We start from the raw sequence: 12,104 nt of genomic DNA on the forward strand, positions 1-12,104 counted from the left end.
CTGAAGCACCTTTGCAGTCAGTGTGTCATAGACTATCTGTGCACACATGCTCTACAGCCTGGATGCCTGTAGGCTCAAGGCCGTCTACTAACAGTATGACTTTGGGCTTAGTGTTCACTGCTCTGAATCTGTTTCCTCATCTGTAAAATGTTTATAATGATAAGCATACTACCACATAGGCATTTTTGTGTATGTGTGACAGTCACGTGAGGATACCTGAAAAGGGCATAGCAGAGTTTCTGGTACATAATAAATGTTCAATGCGTGTTGATAATTTTCACCTTTTCTGTAGCTAGAGCTAAGTTGCTAAAGGATTGCCAGCCTCCAAAGACAATATTGTTTTTAAAACTCAGCTGTAGAGATCATGTTTTATTGGCGCATTTAAAGTATGCTTTGGTTGTCATTTGTTTAACTTGGAATTCTTTAGGAACACATTTGCTTTATGTCATGTTCTCCCATAATTCCGTAGGGGCAGGTTTTGTTTGTTGCTCAGTGGCTGGCACATAATAGATATTGTATATATATATGAAAGGGAGGGAAGGCGGGAGCAGGGAGGGAGATAGTTGGTATCTCTGCTGCTTTGCATGGGCTTTTGCCTGTAAATCACTTCTTGGGCAGTGGAATAACAGAATCCTTAGAACAGAGAGAGGCAGACTGATGTGATGATGGGGAGTGATGTTTCTTCTTAAAGCAAAAGAAGTGCTGATGGATGTGGCCCAGTCTTAACCTTCTCTTTGGTTCTGATGCTTCCCTGGGATGTGTCACATGTCATCTCAGTGGGAGTGTCATCGGAGGAGAAAGTAGGACAGTCCTAAGTTCCAAAAGGAATAAGTCATTGAAAATTTGTCATAATTCAATAAAAGGAGATGTCCCCTTTATTTTTTATGGCAAAATTATTCTGTGGAGGGAACAGCAGGGAAGGCAGGTCACTAGCTGTTGTAGGCTTTTTCATTACTCTGTATAGGAAATCTCATAACCAACTTCATAGGATGAAATATCACCTTCAATGGCAGAGTTACAAGACAAAAGTGGAGAACTCTGACATGTGCTGGAGGAAAACTAATCTTTCTGTGCTGTACTCCTTCCTTTTCTCCCTCCACATCATCTTGGCTGGGAAGCAAAATTAGAAATTTGGTTCCTAGATATTAAAAGTTTTAAACTGATTAATTTTAATGCATCAAGTATTATTTAGGCACCCGCTGTAATAATAATAATAATAATAATAATAATAATTTGAAGAGGAAGAGGAATCATTAATTAAGCTCTTATTAGTGTTAGGCATTAATTAAGCTATATATCTTATATGTATTATCCCACTTAGTAGCCATAAAAAACAATAGGGTAGTCATCGTTATTTCACAGATGGAAAAATTGAGGCCTAGAGAAATTAAATAAGAAGTGATTATTTGTAAAATAACGGATAGACCTGATCCCAGCTCTCTCTGGCCCTGCAGTTGAAAATCCATGGTCCAGAGAGTGTTTTGGGCAGTCAGGAAATGAAGTAACCAGTTGAGACTAATTAATAGTAACATCACATAGCTTTTAATGACAGAAACTAGTCTATTCTCACAGAAATTTTGAGAAGTAGATAGAGAATGATATTAATATTTTTTTTTTTTTTTTTAGTTATTTATTTTTGACTGCGCTGGGTCCTCGCTGGTGCGCGCATGGGCTTTCTCCAGCTGCGGAGAGCGGGGCCGGCGGGGGGTGGGGGGGGGGCCACTCCCGGATGCGGTGGGCGGGCTTCTCACCGCGGTGGCCCCTCCCGTTGCAGAGCATGGGCTCCGTGGAGGGCTCCAGAGCGCAGGCTCAGTAGTTGTGGCACACAAGCCCAGTTGCTCCTTGGCATGTGGGATCCTCCCACACCAGGGCTCGAACCCGTGTCCCCCTCGTTGGCAGGAGGACTCCCAACCACTGCGCCACCAGGGAAGCCCGATATTAATAATCTTATTATAAAACTGGATAAGCTGGCCCTAAAGTAGTTTGATTTGTGGAGATTCAAATAACTGCTGAGTGTGAGTTTCATAATCATTCCATTATACTGTACAGACTCATTTTACTTTTTCATGGCTTTTTGAAATGTCTTCTCATTTATCCAGTCATTCCTTAGTGCCAAACACAATGCCAGACACTGAGCATACGAAAAAAAAAAAAAGAAAGAAAGAAAAAAACCAATAAGACACCTGCCTTGGCTTAAAGAGCTGATAGTCCAGTGTGATGTGAGATGGTGACAGAAGCTAAACAGGTAATTAGCGTGTGATACATTGTGATAAGGACCCTGGTAATTTAATGCTAAAGCAAAAGGAAGGGGGGCTCCTAAAAGCCCTGCAGAGGTCAAAGGAGGCCACTGGGAGGAAGTGATAAGGAAGAGGGTCTTAAAGAGAAGAAAGAAGGGAAGGGTCTTAAAGAGAAGCTAAGTACCCTATTTAGTCAGGCAAGGTAGAGCAAGGGTCAGCCAGGAAGAACAGCTTGTGCAAAAGCTCTAAGAAATGACTGGTGCTATTTAGAGAAGTGCACATAATGCTGCAGGACAAGAGCTGGGCTAGGAAAGGAGGAAGGGGTCAGAGGATGGGGAGAGAAGGGGCTAGAAAGCTAGGAAAGGTCAGAACAGAAGTGGTAGCAAGGTAGAGAACTATCTTGCTGAGAAGTTTGGACTTTACCGGAAAGTGGATGGAGGGACACTGAAGGACTTAACAAGGGCATATGACAGAATCGGGCTTGCATTTTCGAAGATCACTCAGCAAGCAAGGTAGAGAATTAGTTGGTTGGTTGAGGTCATGGTTAGTAGAATAGGACCAGAGGTGGGAATATCGGTTGAGAGGATGTTGAGTGAGATAGAAGTTTCAGAGACTGGGACAATGTGAATAAATAGAGGTACTGGCTCTGAGCAGAGAATCTCAGCTCCAGGTAAGGCAGCCGTGGAAGGACATGTCATATCACACATGCCCCACCCACCTGGCCTACCCACCCTGCCTTAGAGATTTGATGTGCCCATCAGTCCCCCCACATATGCACACACAATTGAAACTTACTGCTACAATGGGTTACAGGATTTTTTTTTTGAAGTGTGGGATCTGAGATACGTATTTAGGGATTCTCAGAGATGTTTTTTAAAGACAGGATGTAGGGGTGAGGGGGGGTATGATAAGAGGGCATGGTGGCTTAACAAGATAGGAGCTGCAGAAAAAGTGGTGATTTGAGTGGGGAGAGCTGCCTCACAGTCCAGCAGAGGAGAGACTTCCCCTCGTTAGAGGAGTCTTCATAAAGGAGATGGGACTCTGTCCAGGTCCGGGGAATAGGTAAGATTTGACTGGTAAGGTGAAGGGAAACAGAGAAGAGAGGGGCCTGAGCAGAGGCCTATAGTTGAAACAAACAATGTGTGACTAACACCCTTTCCATATGCCGAAAAATACAAGATCCCTTCTCTGAATTTACAGAGGCTGGGTTCTCTTGTCTCTCTCATGCTGATGAAAAGATGTGTTGAAACTTGCCTAATAACTCAATGAAGGGACAGATCCATTTTCCAAGCTCCCAGTGGAATATTGAACATCAGCTTGAGGCCTTTGAAGAATATTGAATCATAACAATTGACGTGTTTGAGTAGTACAGGATCAGGCTGTGTGCGGGGAGATTTTTTAAAATGACCTATGTGCAGTCACCACTAAATAGAGTTTCCTGAAGCGTAAACTGAGTCTATGATCTGCTTGTGCCAAAGCTGTAATTCTCCTAGAGGCAGCTTCCTGAGACTTGATAAGTGGAGAATACCTTTCCTTCAATTAACTGGTGGTGCTGGATATGCTATGTGAGTGATCTTCACTCTGATGACCTTTATCAGTTGTTCACTAAATAAATGAAAACACAGGTCATTTAGATTGATAGTGCTCAACACTGGTCAGGGAAGGTTCCAGATTAATTAACTAAACTCTTGGCCATGGTGGCCCCATCTTTGCTATCCACAGAATGAAATTGCATAAGCATATTTACCCTCATCTCCTTAACTGAAGCAAAAATAGACCATAAGGGATTATTCTGAAGCTTATGATGTTCCTGACATATTAGCCCTTTCATAACTGTCTTGCACTTTCACAACATGTATTATTTTCAATGAACTTTCTTGTGCAGTCTCACTGAATTCTTCCCAACTGTTTGCTTATCTTATCTGATAGATTCAGTAGCTGAGATGCAGACTGATTGGTATTTCCTGAATCATATGCCAAGATGGTGGCAGAATTGGTGACTGGCTCCTCATCCAGTGCCTCTTGTTTTTTGCCAGTGTTCTTGACATATGTAAGTTACCTAGACGCCCAGGCTGAGAAGACATACTCCATATGTAGAACACATCCCAAAATGTGGAACCTCAGAGCTCAGGAAGTCTCTGAGCTCCAGGCTCCCATCAGCTCCGCTTCTGACTAGTCAGCAAGACATTGCATGCAATGCACCGTAAGATTTACAAATTCTACTCTTAATTAAACAGGCAAACAAAGAAGGATTTGTATGAGTGGTATTCATTCTTATCTTGAAATATACATACATGGGCAATGTGTGATTTAACCCCAATATTTCACTAATAATAGTGACTTGTTTATAATGAGGTTTATTTATTTATTTATCTATTTATCTATTTTTACTGAAGTATAGTTGATTTACAATATTGGGCTAGTTTCAGGGGTACAGCATAGTGATTCAGGTTTTTTTTTCAGATTATATTTCATTATAGGTTAATATAAAATATTGAATATAATTCCCTGTGCTATACAGTAAATCCTTGTTGCTTATCTATCTTATGTACAGTAGTTTGTATCTGTTAATCCCACACTCCTAATTTGCCCCTCCTCCCCTAATGAGAATTATTGAAAAGTGTTTTCTGGTTTAGAAGTAGCCTGTGTACACCATTGCTCTCATATTTATGCTGTTGCCAAGAATTAATGATTGCTTTTTATTTTTGGTTTGAAGATAATCCTCATGCTAATTAACAACTTAGGAACCCTTGTGCATTGTTTTCTCATATGTTCCCTTGGGCCATAATCATTTTATGGGATGAAAACCTGACTCACCAGTCGCCCTAGTAAATTAGTTCCAAACTGCCTTGGAAAGAATCCTCGTGCTGGAATAGACCACACTCATATTACCTGATGGTCTTGGAAGCATAGCTTTGTGATTAGTTTGGTGAAAATAGATGTGTGAGAGCTCTCAAAAGTGATTTTTCTTTTAGTTTTTATTTTCTGACATGAAGTTGATCTGCACGACCAGTGTGGACAAAAGGGGGGAAAAAAAAGACCATATTACTCTGGAAGGTGAAACAGAGAAGCAGCAAAGAATCCACCAACCTAATTCATTTCTGGGGGGGGGGGGGGGCCAGAATAATGGTTATTTAAAAATAGCTCATAAGAAGGAAGATATAATCAACCTTTGTTTCTTGCTCTTTAATGAATAATATTCCAGTGCATTAACTGTTAGATAAGTCCTTTAGGTTTCGTTAGCATCTAGATTTGGTCTTTTAGCTAATTAATCTTGGTAACTAGAGAGTCAGCCATTAAGTAAACATTGGCAGTTCTAAGCATCAAAGTTGCAACTTTGCCATGAAATGACATGAAGCATAAGGAAAAGAGAATCCAACATACTTGAATCTAGTCCCATCAAAGACTGTCAATGCTTGGGCACCATTTTAGTGATGAGATAATTGGTAGGTTTGACTGGTATTACTGTACCATATTCGGGTATTACTCATATTACTAAACAATATTTAATTAAGTGCTTTAATGAGAACTTTTTAAATAGGGATATATTGTGTGTAATTAGAGAGATGAGACTTATTCTCTATTTCTTTAGTTTTATTTGCTCATGCCACAGTCTGTCTGGTTACAAAATCATTATCAATTTGCTCTCCTTTTCTTCCTGCACTATTTCTTGCCCATACTCTTTTTCTTTTCTCTTCCCCTTTTTTTACTGATTCTATAACTGTTCCTGCTTAACTCGCGTACTTGAACCTGAAAGGAGGGTTCCATAATTTTTGTGGAATCCTGTAGTTGGTTACTCAAGATGCTTCTCTGCACATTTGAGAGGCACTATTTGTCTCCACATACTAACACTTTAATACAGAAATCCTGTCATTCAGGAGGAAAAAGATTGACTTCAATGTGTCTGCGAGAAAACCATCCCATTTAAAGACAAACAGGCTTTCTCATATTAGTATGCTGTGCTTTTTCTCTTTAAAGCATTCTTTCGCCACAGAAACACAGCCATTTTTCAGACTTCCAGCTAAAGATTAGGCTTTCAGTTTTAACACATAAATACCCAACAGGTATGGATTATTTTTACAATGACATAATATTTATAGATTTTATTAGGAACAAACCAAAAAATGCTAAGGAGGAAAGTAAAAAAGTAGCTATAATTCCGACACTGCTAAATCTTGATTTGATGTCCTAATCTTTTTATGTGTATAATATAAACCAAAAAAATTTGAGATCATGTTGATCTTAACGTATCAGAATACTTTTCTATTCCACTAACTTTAAAAAAATTAACTGCCTATTCTTTATTAATAGACTTACTATTTTACTACTGTTGGATATTTAGGTTTTCTCCAAAGCTTTGCCTTTCTAAATAATTCTGCAATGAACACCTTTGTGCAGAAAACGCTGTTTCTTTAGGTTGATTTCCTGATGTGAACTAATAGGACAAAGGGTATGAACATTTTCACGGTCTTGATAAATATCTCTTAATAGAATGTCGAAAGTGACTGTATTTATTTGTCTAGTAGAGTCAGTGTTTTTCTTGTCATTCTGTTTGAGCTCTTTCTAAATAAATGCGGTTTAAATGCGGTACTTAAATGATCATAATTTCTATACTGGCATCCAGAATGCACTCTGCTTTACTTTGAGCTTCCCTGTCACCCCTGTATTTGTGAGATGGGAAGTTATATGCTTATAATTTTATTTTAGATGAAGCCATACCTAGAGAATAGGGGTGACAGACTCATGATGGATGATTTGGCCAGCCTCCACCATTCCCTCATTGCTAAGGAGATAGACAGTACTAGAGAAAGATCCCCATGGGAAAGAAAGAGTTTGTAGCAAAAGGAAGTGCAAAGAAAAGCCTTGCGGGTTTTATACAGATACCCAGCTCACAATTCTGCTCACAATTCAGTCTCTTCATAACATTTAGCAAGGCAAATTAAGTAGGCCTGTTCTTTCTTATCTCACCCCCCATTCTGTTCCTTGCTGTCCCTCTCGATACATTTTTGTCACTTCTTTCACATCAAAAGTGACCTTGATTTCCATTTTATCCTGATTTTACTGCATATAAATGTAGTATATTAGAATAAAGCCAGCCTCAATGCATGATTCAGCTCCCCTCCAGAGCTTAGGAAAGCCCCAGAAATCTTCACAGACTGATTTGGCCTAGGATTTAAGAACAATTGAATTATTTCTATCGTTGTTATTGTTTGCTTAAATATATAAAAGCCAGCCTCAATGCATGATTCAGCTCCCCTCCAGAGCTTAGGAAAGCCCCAGAAATCTTCACAGACTGATTTGGCCTAGGATTTAAGAACAATTGAATTATTTCTATCGTTGTTATTGTTTGCTTAAATATATAATGTGGCCCAGTTTGAGTATATCTGATTTTCCTCAGGGGATTAAAAACATTCTTTTTCCTCAGAGGAAGCAGGAATATCTTGCTTTTCTCCTGGTTTAAAGCCCAACATTTTATGAGTTTTCATTGGATCTAGAATCAAATGCTAAACCTAGTTACAATAGGTAGTGAAGATTAATCCTATCATTTCTGGATCACAGACTCTTAACGGCCAGTGGGTTTTACCGTCTGAAGAGAAAGAGAAAGAGTTCCTTAGGAAAGAGCTTGGTGCTTCAAAATGAAGCTCTCTGGTTTTGTGTTTGGTTTGTGGTAAATGAGATACAGAATGTCTGAACATGCCTTACCAAATTTTGTGCTCACAAGATGGATCCAAAAGGAAGGGCAGGGAGTAGTCATCCGTTTTATAGATGAGGAAATGAAGACTCCAAAGATTAAGTGACTTTATTAAGGGTCACATAACTAGAAGTTGCGGAGGTGAGATTTCTCGATTAGTTTTATTTGGACTGTATTATACTATATAAAGTGAACAGGCTATAATGAAGTTTATAGTCACCTAAAATATGACTGCATTGGGACGTTATCAGGAAGGCTGTGGCTGGGAGACAGAAAAATAAGCAAATTGGTCAAGGAGAGGATGAATATGAGTGTGAAGAAGCAGGGAAGAGATTTTCCACTGATCTGAGACTAGGTCGATTCCAGAAAGGTTAGGGTTGATCTGCATCAATGGGAGATACTAGTGAGAGTTAAATGGTGCAAGACAGAAAATGCTTCAGACAATCATTATGTGGCCTGAACCTTCACAATCAAGATAGAGACTGACAATTTTGAAGTGACTTGTGAAATGAGATCAATATTTTAAAAATGTCTTGTGTTCAATAAATATCTGACTTTTCAGTAGAAAATAAATTCCAGTTTCTATATAAAAACAACTTGACATTTTTCAGTAATACTTTTTAATGAACATTGCTCTGAGCTATAATATAATGAAATTTGCTTAAAAGTAGAACAGGCTGGTAATACTTGGCAGAACAAAGAGGCATATGGTAAAACAGTTGTGATTTGTTGGCGAAGGCTTTCAATTTCTGGAAAGCTAGAGGCTTTTGGCATAGTGGACTGCATCCTGATATTCAGTCCCAAAAAGGAACCACAGCAAAACAATATGCTTAGATTACAGTAGCCTTATATATAGTTAAAGCATTTTTTCCCTTTGAATTTATGGTTATAAATGCAGGCTGTGTTCATATTGCAAAGTGAAATAGACAATTGAGGAAATTTTCCAGATAATTCATATTCCATACCATTTTATATGACATATAGAAAACTGTGGCATTTCAAGGGCAAGGAATTGATTGGGGGAAAAAAGCAGTCGATTCTCCTTCTCACTTTGTGTTAGTAAGTGTAGTATATTGAATTTAGTCTCCTTCAAATTTAACTTTTTTTTCAGTATTATTTTACTATGATAAGAATACTTACATGAGATTTATCCTTTTAACAGATGTTTAAGTGTACAAGATAATAACATTAGCTATAAACTTATTTTTAATAAATAATAAGAGAATGTGTATGTATGTAAGGTGAACTAGGAGCATACTCTGATAGTAAAATCACTTAGAAGTGAGATGAATATCTAATCAGAAGATCAGTGATCCCACAAGTAGGTCTGATTATCAAAACACCAAATGGCATTACCTTTGTCTTTTTATAGGGAACAGGCTATTTTTGTTTTTATAATTTAAGAAATCTCAAATGAACAGTGAATGAATCACCTATCCATTTTCCTTTTATGGTACACGAATTCAATATGTTTATCAAAGCCAGTTATTTTCCTGTAGTATTATTTTATTCTTCAACTAAACCAGTACATTAATGCCTTTAGGAATTCCCCCAACCCTCAACTTGTCATCATGAATTTATTGAAATGTAGCAAATGGTAAAATAACGAGCAGCCAAATGGCTTCCTTTCGGTTTCACTAATTTATGTTTGTGGCTTGTCAGTCATACTCTATACACAGCTAGAAATTTGCGGCTGAGAAAAAATTCTCCCACTTAGGGATTACCTTGTCAGACTGCATGGAACATGATATAATCATTTTATTCTTTTTATTCCCCTACCTCATCAGTCTTACAAAGTTTTCTGAAAACATGCAGTTTTTCTTCCTTTAACCTTTTTGGGTACTTATTTCCTTCCCTTTTCAGGTAATCTCTTCTTGTAACAGCCTCAGGAGAGCGATAAGAAGAGAAAAGATAACTGGAAATGGTCATAGTAATGCTGCTAATAATAATAGTCTATCATGTGAAGCTGGCTTGTAAGTGGGTAACGGAGAGCCCGAGGTTTTGCTGCCAGGCTGGACTGCAAATCAAGATGTACATGAGAGGGATTAGTTATTTGTAGACTCTTGTGACACTGTCGTCTTCTTTTCTCCTTTTGTGTTAGCCATAATGTAGAGGCATCTCGGCATCTTATTTGTTTTTGCCGGGAGCCTTCTCTGTTCAACATACTTAACGCGTCTAACTCCCATTGTGATTTCCTCAAAACCTGTTCCTCTCCTGTATAGATATATAAAATCATGGGACTTATACCATCTCAGCCTTATTTTATTCTCTTCTCTTATTTTTGTTCCACAATCTTAGCCATCTTGCAAACCCTAACAGAATCATTTCCCCCCCAAATATTAAAGACAGAGGCAAGAAACTTTACATATGTTTCACCAAGTTCAAATAATACTAAACCTCTAGACTTTTGAAGCATATGAGTAAATTAACACCAAGATTAAATAACGATGCTTTTTGGGTATGTACTTTTTTCCTCAGATGAAGTGTAATAAATAAACCATGTCAGTTATAATAGGATTCAGCTGAATAGTATTTCTATGAAGAGCATACCAAGTAAAGATGGTTTTTAAATTGGAATTAAATGCATCTAATTAGCAACTATTAAATTACTTAAGTTGTGGGCAGTTTTAAGGAACACGGACTCATTTGTCTCACATGTTTAAACAAATCGTAGAGGATTAGAAATCACTAAATTATTACCGATTCTTTCTAGTCTTCAAAAGATTCTAAGTGTTGCAGCAATCTCTGAATTGTCAATGCCTCTGGATCCTGGAATAAAAATAAAATGGATGCCTTGGAAAAACCTGCTATTTGTTCACTCTTATCGTGGTGTTGTATTTAATAGGCTTTTAATTGAATACACATAATGGGGAGAAATCTGTTCTGAAATTTAAATTAATGAAAGCTTTTCAAAGTGGCTTCCAAATAAAAAATTTAGGCTTCTTTTCAGAGGATGGATAAGGATGGGAATTCTAATTAGCCACACAATGTAGATTGCTTCATGATTCATCTCTGCAAATCAGCAGTTTGAAATCCTATAGTTAGCATTGGGTGCTCTCCAGTAAGATTTTATGAACATCAGCTTGGTATTTGGCAGAAATACAATGTCAGTTGTCCAGACATCATTTTTCTCAATGAGCACATGTTTATATGTTAAATAATCGCAGAACCAAATCAATTACAGTTTTATTTCCATTGACAGAGGTTAATACCCTGTGAGGTATATTTACATCATCAGAAGGCTAAGCATTGTGAACCTTGGAGGAAAGGAATAATTTTACAAATGGAGATGATAGGCAGGCCAAAGAATTGTTGTTTCTTGAGGATTTGTATGCTCTTTTACCTATTTTTAATTTACCTGAGTTTATGTTTTTGGCTTACTTTGTAAAATAATTCAGTTGGATTAAGACTAACAGTGCTGACAAAGTGAGAGAGTGGCATGGACTTATAAATACTACCAAATGTAAAACAGATAGCTAGTGGGAAGCAGCCGCATAGCACAGGGAGATCAGCTCGGTGCTTTGTGACCACCTAGAGAGGTGGGATAGGGAGGGTGGGAGGGAGACGCAGGAGGGAGGAGATATGGGGATGTATGTATATGTATAGCTGATTCACTTTGTTATAAAGCAGAAACTAACACACCATTGTAAAGCAATTATACTGCAATAAAGATGTTAAAAAAAAAAAAAAAGACTAACAGTGCTAAAAGGGGCTGTTTGAGTCTGAATCAATACTTGTAACGACCTCTGTATAAACCAGTGCTTAAGAGCTTCTGTGCTCAGGATAACTGTTCTGAACTGGGCAGGCTGTGTATAATTTCATTAGTAACTATGTCCTCGTTCTTACTATTTGCCAGGCACCATGCTGGGTGATACAGATTGTGTGTTGCTTTAGCACTCAGAACAGGTTTGATGGGCCCTTCTCTTAAGCATCCTTGAGAAGTGACACCTGCAGAAAGTTTTGCTTAAGTGAGTCATCTTTCATTTGGAAAATGGCTCATTGAATTGTATGATTATTTTTTTCCTCTTCTTCCTGGCTGAGAGTAAGTAGGCTGTTAGAAAGCTGAGGGGAGATTCTTCCACTCTCTAATACTGGAGCCATCATTAAAACTGGGGATCATGCGTGCCTTTCCACACCTTTGTACACTCAAGGAGCACTGACCACATGCTGTTTCA

General features: G+C 38.2%; 1 protein-coding gene across 21 annotated transcripts in view; it reads left to right on the forward strand.

Moving 5' to 3' along the window:
• Nucleotides 1-12,104, forward strand: part of NRXN1 (neurexin 1) — a 1,116,259-nt gene that overhangs the window by 279,797 nt on the left and 824,358 nt on the right. The window lies entirely within an intron of this gene.

The sequence above is a fragment of the Balaenoptera musculus genome, chromosome 13 (genome assembly GCF_009873245.2).
Source record: "Balaenoptera musculus isolate JJ_BM4_2016_0621 chromosome 13, mBalMus1.pri.v3, whole genome shotgun sequence".
Taxonomy (NCBI): domain Eukaryota; kingdom Metazoa; phylum Chordata; class Mammalia; order Artiodactyla; family Balaenopteridae; genus Balaenoptera; species Balaenoptera musculus.